Source organism: Polypterus senegalus, chromosome 1 (genome assembly GCF_016835505.1).
Source record: "Polypterus senegalus isolate Bchr_013 chromosome 1, ASM1683550v1, whole genome shotgun sequence".
Taxonomy (NCBI): Eukaryota; Metazoa; Chordata; class Cladistia; order Polypteriformes; family Polypteridae; genus Polypterus; species Polypterus senegalus.
The window spans coordinates 263,572,200-263,585,338 of NC_053154.1; the positions used below are offsets into that span (position 1 = coordinate 263,572,200).

The following is a 13,139-nucleotide window of genomic DNA, read 5'->3' on the forward strand; positions in this document are numbered from 1 at the left end:
AATATATTTGAATGACATGCTTTCAGTGGCATTTCAAGAATGGAGTAGCCTCAATTTTTTTTTTTTATAGTTTTTGAATATTACGAAGATAATGTATATTGTAATATTAGCTGACTCATCTTGTTGTTAGTCAACTGGCCTGTATTTTTTGTATTGATCTATTATGTAGACTGTAATACGGAATTTCTAAATTCTGCATTTTATACAGTAGTTTAAACGCACAGCATGAAAACATAATATTGTATTTTCTTAAAATTAAGCATTTTAAAATTTTAAAAATCAATTAAAATTTTTTTCCAAGCATTAACAATTTACTATATACTGTATATGATCATGAAGACAGTTTTTACTTAAAAAATTTATAGTAAATACTATATATATTATAATTGGAGGAAAACATAGGACAATATACCCATAGTATTAAAAGATTTTGCTAATTAAGAACTTATATTTGCTGAAAATTAAATTTTAAGAGCAACAATGTATACATAACTCGTTATTTTTAAATCCAAATATACAGGTGAATATATATATATATATATTATTAGTAGTAAGTACTTATATTTGTCATCAGGGCAACCTAAAGTATTTTATTAATTGCTTTGTTTTGAAAATTTGCTAACAGTCACAGCTTATTATCATATGAGGCAACGTGTGTGTGGCCTTTAAAAAAAGGGATCAGCTGGGAATGCAGTGCTGGAGGCAAACTCCTGGAAGAACAGAGAGAGAGAGAGAGAGAGAGAGAGAGAGAGAGAGAGAGAGAGAGAGAGAGAGAGAGAGAGAGATTTTGTCTCTGGGTGGCACACTTGATAACTCTTATTTAGAAAAAAAATATGTGAATATGTACAATATCAGAATGACACACCATTGTTATAGTTAACTGTTTATAGGGGACAAACAGAAAGGTCAGCATGTCTTAGTTGGGAGGGGGAATTTTGTATTTACTGTAATGAGCACAGTTTGTTGAATAAATGTATTTTTGAACTAATTAATTTTTGCCCTCCAAGAGTAAGTTGGCTTAATCTATATGAACTATACAAAAAAAATACATAAATGTAGTCAGTTTCTTACTTAGTAAATCATCTTGCAATTGTTCTAAGTAATATAAAAATAAAGTAAATAATTGCATCACATGTACACATATTCTGTGCATATTTTTAAAGGTAACACTTTAACTATTTGACGTTCATTCTCAACCTATTGGCGTTGTGATTTTTTTTTTTCCTTTGAACACCATTTTTTTAATTTCCAGCATATTCCTATCCAGCACTGTGGCCTTGTCTCTCTTTGCTGCAGGCATTATTTTTTTCTTCTGTCTTTTTTGTGTAGTAATATCTACCCAAATGCAGTTGCAGTTCTGCTTCATTAAATTTCACTAAAAGCCTCAAGCCTTAATTTATTTCACATGCACAGTTTCTCCTAGAAGAACACACTTGCTCACACAATTTAACTTTTTTTTTTTTTGGAGTTGGTGGCTGTCAATGCGTTTAGTTTTCAATTTCACATAAGAGTTATGAGAACAGCAGAACAAGTCTTGAATGGTTTTATTTTAATCATTGTGAGCAACTTACTCATTTTGAAGTTAATCATGACTGTTTTCCTATTGAAAGAAATCAGAAAATTGCCTTGTTGCTTTGAAAAGATACCATGAGTAACTGATCAACATAATGTCATTCCACTTTTTATAAATAAGAGCAGTGTGCTCCATGATATTGGACATAAAATTAACATTAAACTGGCCCCTTTTCCTGGTGAAATGTGTATGTCATAGGATATGTTTCAGGGAATCCATTTTACAAAAGCAGAAACAGTACTAATAACATACCGAGTTAACATGGACAGCCTTAAAAAAATGTTACATTTCTCATCTGTGTTCATTTTTTGATAGTGCTAGTCTATTGTGCTTGGCCCAATTTGACAAGTACATTCTTAGCCTCCACACTGGAGAATCTCACATTCTATTAACTTCAGCAGTATTGCTAATGTACAGGATATAGCCATCTTATTAGTGGCAGACTACAAATCCAGTGTGTGCCTGCTGATCTGTATAGAAACAGCAGATCCAGGTATTCATTTTTTCAAAACTTAAGGTCAAGATTTTAAAAATACCTTTGGTCTGGCAAAATCAAGGTCTTTTGCCTGTGTCTCCTGTTACTTATAAATAAATTGCAATATTTTAAAGTAATTGCCATTCATTCTAGAGTGATTTTCATATTTTACTTTAAAATATTTGGGGTTTGTTTTTTAATTTCTGAGTGAATATTAGGCACTAAGTTATTGATGTGTTAAATGTATTTTTCTTTTGAAGTAGTAATGTAACAGAAGGTGTCATTTCACAGTGTTGTTAAGAGAAATTATTTTAAAATTTTACCTTCCTGTAAACGGTTTCTCCAAAGCCAATTGATCTCTTTGGAAGAGCATGTTCCGTGATGGGTGAATTCCTAGAACCTTTGTCACATCTTACAAAGATGTTCTTAAATAATTTAAATACATCTTGAAATATGTAAAGATGTCATATGTCAATATTTTTAGATATTTTCATATATTTATGAATATCTTAAAATGTTTTGCGATCTCTATATAATTTAAAAATATCTTAAAAATCACCAAAGAAAGATATCTACAACTTATTTCAAGAATCAATCATTTAAAATATATTTAAGATGTAATTAACTTAAAATATCTATTAATAATTCAGATATCTAGAAACCATTTCAAGATATCTCTAAAATATGTGATCATTTCAAGATGCCTTCAAAATACATGATCCATTCAAGATATCTTTAAATCCTGACCTCATCTTTTAAAAATATCTGTAATTAAAGTTTAAAGATGTCTTTAATGAAATACTGATATCTGTTAAGCACTTCCTGTTTATTTAAAGGATTTACAGAAGTTGTATCTTCAAATTGATTTCAGATATTTTTATATGTCATTTCCTCTTTATAGAAACATAGGCATGTGCAGGGGCATCTCTTTAATCATTCAAACACAGTTGGACTAGTTTGGATGGAGGTTGAGAATGTTATGTTACTGTTGGTCAACATTTCTAGCAATAAAATCTGTATCGATATTCAAAGTACATTACGTTATTAAACTAGTTTGGACAGGAGAGCAGAAATGACTTAAAGAAATGACATCCTGTCAGCCTGTAGATGTCCACATACAGCCATCACACTTCATACTATACTATTTCATGCCCTTCATTCGGGTGAAATGAGTTTGGGGTTAAGAAAATGTGTGCTTGTTACATTTGACCACTCAAATACTTCTTAAAGAAAAGTCCCTAATGTAAAATGAATGAAAATGCATGTGGCCATGCCATTAGCAGACTATGCTTTCAGTTTAAATTTGTCCCTTTAATGATCAGGCAGCAAAGAAACTGCTACCACAGTACACATTTTCCCCAAACTTTTTGAACTCCTCTCAGAATCTTCTCATCTAAATCATAGCAATTGTAGCTATTGTATTAAGCTAGTCTACAAATACCCACATTAATCCAAACATATTACGCTTTAAATAATGACAGGTGAGTAGTGATATTGTACACATATATTGTTCAGAAAAATGTGATTTAAGGTGGCATCATCCTTGAATACAGAAAACAAACCTTAACTGGCAACCAAACTGTCTTCTATAGATAGTTTTTCTTGTCACATTAGTGATCATACAGCCTTAATAGACTTCAGCTAATCAAGCCAAGCACCACTTAGTGTCCATTCAGATATTTAATACAGAAAAGATAAACTTTAATGTGTAGGAAGAAAACAAAAACTGAAGCTGCAGCTTTTACACTTTACTACGTGTTTGCAGCACATTTTTTCTGAACCTCCAATACATACTACTGCTCATGTTGCGTTTGTGCAAGACCAAGTATTGTTAGGGCCATTGTATGTGTGCTCTTAGGAAGTAGCTTAAATCATTTCACATTACCAACAGGTAGCAACTGGAAATGGAGGAGATATCCTGCCAGAGGCATAGTCCTGTGCATTGGAGGGCGTTCTCTGTATGAAGCATGCAAATGTTCTGCTGCACTAAACATATAGTGACCTTAACCTAACACAACATGTTCTAACCTTGAAAATATAAAGCACTGTTCCACTTTACTGTTTGATGTAGTTTGAGACTAAAGTCATTTCAAGATATCCTATAATGGCCAAACAAAGAAAAATACTTTTAAATAGCAAACTGGAAAATCTGCTAAACCAAATCATCATTTTCAGATATCTTACAGTGATATTTAGATATTGTTAAATTATTTGAAAATAGTTTTGTAAGTAGTTTAAATGGTTCACCGACAAAAGCGCGATAGACATATGCGCCCCGACAAAATCGCGAGAGAGGCCAAGAGAGTGGGACGCCCTTGCTGCAATTCTTCCTACATATGCAGGGCGTGATCTTAAGGACTATCTGCGTGCCGTGCTGATGGCATGCCGCGTCTCATAATATTGACTTCTAAAATAAACATTATTATATATGCTTTAAACTAGTAATTCATATTTAATGAAACCATCGCGATTTTGTCGATCGCGCAAATGTCGGGTCACAGTTTAAATATACATAACTGGAAGAACATAACATGCTAAAGTAATCTCTAACAGTATTAAGAGAAGCACAACTGTTGTGAGCAAAGAGAAAACAACTCATCCTGAAGAACTCACATCCATTGGGGAAAAAAAAAAAAAAAGAGAGAGATGCCAAATTCAGCAGTTGAAAAGTCAAAACAAAAATCCTGTCTGCATAAATAACTTGCAAATGTTACCGTTCCACAATCTTAAATAGCATGTGCTACATAGTGCCACATGTAGCATTGCCATTAAATGTGCATGGCAGAACATTCAGATGTGTGTGGGGACTTAGTTAGCAGATTTGAAAGTTGGGGCATTTTACATATTTTAAGTACTTCAAACAGTTAGCTATCACATTTTTGTGTGTTACATTTTTTTGTAACAATAAATCATTTTCATATAATATAGGCAATTGCATGACTTAGCAGACTACATTAAATATGTGCTTTTTAACAGCACTTTATAATATCATGCAATTAGAAATGTAGTCCGAATGCGCTTTTGATGGCTCAATAGCTTTCATAAACAGCAGATTCCTATTCAAGCGATGTAGAAACAGAATTGATTAATATGCTGTTGTTAGTTGTCCGTGACTAACTGTTGAAATTTGTTAAACATGACATTTTTAAAAAAAGTACCTGATAAAGAGTTAAAATCTCTGTTAAAGCGTCAAAGTCTGGAAATTTGCCGATAAATTGTGGTGTCACAGAAATATTGAATTATTACGTATGTTTTTTGTATTTAAAAATACATTTTTTTTGGTTTTTTTTTTTTATAACAAATGGGATTCCAAAAAATAAAAACTCCAGTAACCACCGCCAACAACTAGTTAATGCAGTAAATACAATCCAGGGTTTGTCGTGTGTTTTTCGGCTAAGCAACTCTTTCAGCACATTGCAAACTGTAGTTCTGCTGTGTCCTTAGTATTTGCAGCACAATCAACATCTCAGTAGGCTGTAGAAACTGTACACCACAGAACAGTCCTTGCTACGTAACCCACAGCTTTGATCTTCAGGCCACATATCAACTGCAGTTCCCATTCTAAACCCCATCTTCTGTTTATATTAATAAACGGAGCTTCCGTGTAATTATTAACCTGCAGCTAAAAGGTGTTTGAACTATTTAATGTCTGTTCTTTACAATAATAAATATTCAGATAATGGTAAATGGCCTGTATTTGATATGGCGCCTAACTAGAGTTCAAGAACCCCCCTAGGCGCTTTACAACACAACAGTCATTCACCCATTCACACACACATTCATACGCTGGTGATGATAAGCTACTATGTAGCCACAGCTGCCCTGGGGCACACTGACAGAAGTGAGGCTGCCGAACACTGGCGCCACCAATCCTTCCGACCACCACCAGCAGGCAAAGTAGGTTAAGTGTCTTGCCCAAGGACACAACAGCTGCATTCTCATGCCGGGAGCCAGGATCGAACCTGCAACCCTCCGATTGCTGGACCACCCGCTCTACCGACTGAGCTACTGACTGTTTATGTTAAACTTACCCCAAGCAGCAGGAGATGCAAGCTGGAGTTTGAGGGGCTTACATGCTCTCACACCTCTGCCAGCGTTCTGATTAACTTGTACTAGGAATTTGAGTGGCTGTCAGACTAGTAATAGACAAAAAAAAATAAACTGTACAAGATGAAGTAACCTCTCACAAGGTAAATTTGACACAGTAAACGAATCCATAACAGAAGTTTCACAGATTGTTTCTCGTTTTAAGATACATGAAGTGTACCTAAAATAGGTTTTAAATTAGGACAATTAAAGGGAAATCATGCCTAATGGAAAAAAACACTAAGATTCATGACAACAAGATGGTCAACATACAGTATATGACGAAGATCATCATGTATAGACAATGAACACTACTTCTAATACTTCAGTGACTGACTATCAGCTTTCATTTTACATTGACTGTAAAACACCATGGATTCTAAGAAGCATTCTGTTTTTGGTGACATGAATTTGTGTTTTTTAGAGAAGGCTGAAGGACAGGAAGAAAAGCGAGTTTTTAGCATGACTAGGCAGAAGGATGGTTACATAGACTGTGGACGTTACCAGGATTATGGGACCATGAGAAAAAACAATACACAAGATGAAGAAGTTAAATGAAGAATAGCAATAATTCCTGACTATGTATCGTTTCTTCAAACTGACCACTATTTTTGTGAGCTTGGCTGTGTTTGACTCAAAAAACGTAGATACTGAGGGCTTAGCACTACTGTCTTTTAAAGTGTCAGAAATTGATACCCTGATACCAACACATGCAGGTCATGTGGGCAGCAACAGCCTGTAGAAATGATAAACAAGATGGCTGCATTCACAAATAAGCAAAATGGGGTGACATAAAATACTACAATTTATTTTTTGTATAGCCCAAAATCACACAAGAAGTGCCGAAAAGGGCTTTAACAGGCCCTGCCTCTTGACAGCCTCCCAGCCTTGACTCTCTAAGAAAACAAGAAAAAACTCCCAAAAAACCCATGTAGGGAAATAATGGAAGAAACCTTGGGAAAGGCAGTTCAAAGAGAGACCCCTTTCCAGGTAGGTTGGGCGTGCAGTGGGTGTCAAAAAGAAGGGGGTCAAAGCAATACAGTACAAAATAATAACAACACATGTTAATTAAAGCAGAGCTGTCCATGTTAATTTAAGACACTTTGCCTTAGAATAGAGTTAATACAGTAATCAAAGAAGAATAGAGATTCATCTTGTTTGATATTTGCATATTATTCATAATCTCCTTTGGCCTGCAATATGAAACGATCAGTCATGCTGTTATGGATAACTCACCCTTACTGGATGAATCTTTCAGCAGGTCCAATCCCTCCCTAACATAAAGCAGTATTTTCTACAGTATATACTCACCTACTCCTTGCTCTTTGCCTATGACTAGGCCTTTGCTAATGTCCCTTGCCATATGCCCCCTTTGCTGCCTCTTGGGCTTTTCCTGGCTGACACTACCTTTTCTGGCACTTACTACAATCGTAAACGGCAATTTGTCACACCTGAGCCTACTTTGACACTAATTAGCCCTGATTACCACCATGCCTTCCTACACAAAGCAATTAACACACTAATTAAAGTCATTAAAACAATGTGACAGCTCCTTTCACATTTTATATTTTTGCAGTACAGTATAATGTACTGTAGGCCAATAAGCATAATCTATAATTTAGATGAACACACTTGATATATATCTAACCAAATTACATAAATAAGAGGAACATTATGTGTGGGTTTAGTTCTCTTCTAATCTTTTTTTCTGCTCTTCTGCTGTTTTATATGATACTTAATCATTAGCTCCTTTATAAGAATTTAACTCAAATATAGCAATTGCAAAGTAAGAAACTATGTAGCTTTAATTGTTCACTGATTAAGACGAATATTGTTAGAGAGACATAGTGAAGGGTATATCAGAGTACACATTGTCACATAGTTGCCTATGAGCAAAATATTTAAACTGCTAATTAAGGGTCACCATTCTTGTTAAACTAACACATCCTTGGCATAATCAACAGCAGCACATCTGTTTTTCTGATATGACCTTGTTGAAAATCACTATTGCTAAGGAACTGATCCATACAAAATATCTCGAAAACTAAAATTGCCTGGACATGGTTTCTTTAAATTTTTATATTATTTGATGACATTTAGCCCTGAAAACTTTTTTTAACATCTTAACAATTAGCATAAACTCAAGAAAGGACTTTTTTTTACTTTCAATTGGTTTTCTTTCATTTATGTCTTCTGTCTATTCATACTCAATTCTACTCATCAGTTGGCCCTGTTAAATGTATAATTTACTGTGTGTTAATTAATATATTGCATGTGTGGGCTAATGTCTAAGGTCTTGAACTTTAAACCAAAATGTTGACATTAAACCTAAATGCCTTATCTTTGACTCACTGTGTTAGTATAGGAAAGCCACTTTTAACCTGCTTGTGAACCAGTTGTAAGTTAAGTATTTGATAAATATATTCAAACAAATTTAATGCACGTTGTAAATCACCTTGGGTAAAGCTATTTGTCTTAACGATAATAAATGTCTAATGATGACCAGTTTTCCCTGGTTCAGGGTATATTTCTATTTGTGTGCAATGCAGCTTGAGAATATTTGAACTCTTCATTTCTCACGCCTTCCTCTACTCAGTTTAATCTTCTTTGAGAATGTTTCCCCATTTGTCGTTATGAAACTACTTCAGCGACTCTAATTATATTACATGACTTCCCATGTTTCAACTGGTTAGAGACATTGACTTTAGACAATGACAAAAAAAATTCTTTGTCTTCTTCAGTTATTTCATACTAGCCAACCCGCGGCGTACCATACGCCGCATAATCAGGCCGGTTTTTTAATCATTTTTAAGCACAGGGAGAAAGTTTAACATTTGCAAAAAAGGTAATGTAATAAATCAGCAAGAAAAGCAACATTGTAACAATGCACGGAACGAACCAACACACAATCGTCCGTGCGGCGTAGCGAGGTGGGAGGGGAGTGTGTACAAAGTGCAGGAGCAACTAAGAAGACGCATGTTTGTCGCGGATGCGAATTGCTGTATGTAGCGTGTACAACACTTTGCTATGCTGCACGCGGTCGTGCGTCGAAACCGAAAACTCATTTTTAAAGACTGCTCACTTCATTGTGTTTTAACCTCTGTTGTAAAGGAATGTTTTAATGATCCCATGGGATACCCCTCGCAAACAGTTTTACACGCTGCATATGGCGATTCGCCTCCGCGAGAAACATGCCTCTATTAACAGTCAACGTGTGGGAGGGGGGTGTGTACAAAGGGTAGGGACGAAAACAGTGGGAGCGTATGAGTCTCACTTAGTGGCAATTCCACGGTTTGCAGCCCGAATGGGGTTCAACGGCTTACCCACGCCTAGACACACGCTTAATCTCATGCATAATTATTTATTGAATGGTAAACACTTCTGGAAAGACACGGTTGTCTTAAAAAGGTTAGTGTGAGAATACAACAGTAAGTGAATGAAAAGATGGAAATCTGGAGAGAGCAAAATACAACACAATAGTGAACCCGCGACATAACAAACGCCGCATAATTATTTATTGATGGTTGAACACTTCTGGAAAGACACAGGGACACCCCTCGCAAACTGTTCTACACGCCACATACAGCGATTCACATCTGTGACAAACAAACTGTTTTACACACTGCATACAGCGAATCACATCCGCGACATGATTTTTCCTAGATGGTCCTGTTGCCTCCACCCTCGCACTCAAAGCATACACACTGCCTGCTCATGTGCCCGGTCGCAAGCCGCGTCCAGCCTCGTTCTCGAAGCATACACACCGCCTGGTTATGTGTCCTCTCACAAGAGAAACTCACGGAGAGCCGCCCACCAACTGCTGTGTGTGTGCCTCTGTCTGTCTCTGGCGCGGCTTTCTCTTGCGCTGCCTCTGTGTGAACCGGTCAGGCACAGAGAAGGTCAGCTGCTGACAGAGCGTCTCGACTGTTGCAGGGCCTGCATTGGTGAAGCAGGTGAGACGGTAATGGCACAGGGCTTATTGGTTTTTAAAGACTGATTCCTTCATTGTGCTTTAACCTCAGTTTTAAAGGATTGTTTTAAGGATCCCCTCGCAAACCGTTTCACACGCTGCATATGGCGATTCACCTCCGTGAGAAACATGCCTCTATGAACAGTCAACGTAGCTCGGAGGTACATGACATTAACCTGACCTGCACTGCATGTGGCCTCTACGACAGACGAACATAAATGACACCATTTTTCTGTGTCGTCGCGTCCGAGTTGGTGGGCGTGGCCCTGCGAGTTGTCGTCGTTTCCAATGGTCTTGGAGTTGGTGGGCGTGGCTCCTTCCTGTGTGCGCCATAGGTGTCTCACTTGTCGGCGGCTTAGTGAATCCACGCCCCTTCCGGCGTGCTTTTCATGGTTGTCTTGCCTTAGTGAATTATATATATAGATGTTTGTCAGAACGGCTGAGATCATTGTCATCCTGGAAGTCTCATTTTCAGCTACTTTAAAGTCAGGGACAAAGGACCTAACATTAACATTGCAGTTAAAATTTAAATAAAATAACATTCTCAAACCTGCTTAATCCAAATCACATTTGCCTCACAAAACTGTTATATGAAGAGAAAGGCTGGTCTTTCATTCAAAAGCCCAGTGCTGATAGAACCCTCTTCTGTGGAGTGCTAAACACCATTTTCTGGAAGCTTTTTATTTAATGATATTTTAGTCAAAATACATTTGGGACATTGCAAACAACTGAATATCTAACATGTGGATTATAGAACATGAGTAGTGTGAGATTTTATTTAACAGTTTGATACTTTTTGCAGTTATTCAAGCTGGGTCTCTACTCACGCCTATTGAATGAGAAATTTCATTTTCTGTTTTCTTCATGAAAACATGAGCATGAAAGTTTTTTAAGGCCATTGCTACAACAAAGTGGAGGAAGATACTGATACAAAAATTGTTGGTTTTGGTAGAAATATTACTTTCACATGAATTACTAGCTGTACCCCATGGCTTCATCCATAAAGTAATGAAACAGGACAAACTTTAAAAATCAATAGACGTTGGCACTATATCTGATCGTGTTCAGCTCTGACGGGAAAGCGTTCCCCGCGTGGGGAGAAAAGCACATGGCCGTGATATCTCTGGCAATTAGCAGCTACCCTCCAAAACACATGGAGCTCTGATCTCTCTCTCTCAAAAATGTCAAACGTTACTCCTTAATAATCTGTAAGTGATAATGTCAGTTGAACAAACAGGTATCACTAGCTAAGCGGAGGCAAGGTGCACTCCAACACGTGGCGAGATAAAGACCAACCCGAACAGAGGCTGGTGAGTGAATGAGGAAGGGCCCACCCCCTGCTCTTGGCCTACAGCCACTCTCTTGGATTTGCATAATTACATCGGTACCGCAAGCGAACCATGGGACTTAGCGCGATGAGAGAAGCCTCAAAATGAACCAGAAAGTTCAAGCAAACTATAGAAAACAATCAGATCTAAATCCGTTAAGTAATTCTCTTGTGAAAAGTGGACAGACATACAGACAGAACGCGCTTGGACCACAAAATTTTTAAAACCGTTTCATAGCGAGCACCTATGGCCCAAGGGTAACATACATTCCAAATTATAAGTCAGAAGTCCTCATGTTTCGGGAGATTTCGTGATGAGTGAGTTAGTGGTATTTGGCTTTTGTATACTGTATATAGATCAACAGGTAAAGAAGAACTGGTCAAAAATGTCATGAAACTGGTATATTAATATTGAATAGTTTAAGCAAATCTTTTGAAGTGCTTATGTTATGCTTGTAAACTCAGATTTACTGTATGTAGTGTTCCAACAAACTGAACTAACTAGTGAACTTCAGAATTTTGATTAATCTGGGTTATGTTTATGTTTGAAACCATGAAGTGACACATCTCCATCAACAAAGGTTTTGTACTTGTTTTTACTTGGTTTTCTGTATGCCATGAATTAAACAGAGGGTTAACATGTTGGGTTCAGATTTTGGCCCTGCAACTGCTTGTGTGGAGTTTACTTGTTCTCCCAGTGTCTGAAAAGATTTTTCATAGGGTGCAATGGTGAGGTCTTCCTTTGACCCTGATTTTTAAATGAAAGAATTACAATATTCAAAAAGACTCAATCATGCACCAGTCCCTTCATGAATCCTGTATTAAGCTGTGAAACACTCTGTTAAAGGGAAAGGAGAAACTGAGCCAAAAATATGTATCCCAGACATCTGCGTTGTTCACCTTTAATCTAGCAAAAACTCATTGTGCTTTAAAAATAAATCCCTATTTTTCTTTCTTTCCATTTATCTAATGGATAAATCCTTTCACTGTTCAGCTTCGGAAGAAGCTTTCAATATAAGTAAATGAGCTCTGAATTAGACTTTTCCATTGAAATGGCCTAATCTTCATAATGCATGATTTAGGACTTTTTTGGATTGAAAAAAAAAAAAGAAATCTTGACAATACATAATTTCCACTAAAAACGAACATCATCACTTGCTCTGCTAGGAAACTGCAATTTGGCATTTGGTTTCTCTCTACAATTAAATATAAACTAATATGTTTAGACCCACTCAATACAATTCAGATTTGCAGAAGGCTGGAGGCTGTCCCAGATGTGTAAGTTACAAGAAAGAAACCAGCCCCAGATAGGGTGGCAGTCCATAACAGGGTTTAATCACATATAGATCCTCATTCACATGGAGCCTAATTAGAATCACCAGTTCACCTAACTTGCACATCTTTACAAAGGTCAATAGAAAACTAGAATATTAAAAGTCCATAGACAAAGGGAAACTTCAGACAGACAACAACCAGATGTCTAATTCAAGACTAAGATGTGGAATCCATCAGGAGTCAACACAAACAACTGCACCACAGCTTTTGTTTTTTTTTTACCAATATCCAATGAAATATTTCATATTGACATACATTGAGCCCTCTTAAGTTAAAAACAAACTGCCAGAAGCAATCGTTCACTATTCTGATTTGAAACATGTACGCTGTGAGTTGAAGTCAGCCTGATAATATATATTGGGTATAGAAGATA

The 13,139-nt window shown here is 36.5% G+C and overlaps 1 protein-coding gene and 1 long non-coding RNA gene across 19 annotated transcripts in view; one reads left to right on the top strand and one right to left on the bottom strand.

Moving 5' to 3' along the window:
- The window catches only part of LOC120541516, a 33,961-nt gene extending 26,435 nt beyond the window's left edge, over positions 1-7,526 (bottom strand). The window contains exon 1 of the long non-coding RNA XR_005636019.1: positions 7,446-7,526. This is a non-coding gene — a long non-coding RNA (uncharacterized LOC120541516). The remainder of the gene's footprint in view (positions 1-7,445) is intronic.
- The window catches only part of kcnma1a (potassium large conductance calcium-activated channel, subfamily M, alpha member 1a), a 679,240-nt gene that overhangs the window by 375,332 nt on the left and 290,769 nt on the right, over positions 1-13,139 (top strand). The window lies entirely within an intron of this gene.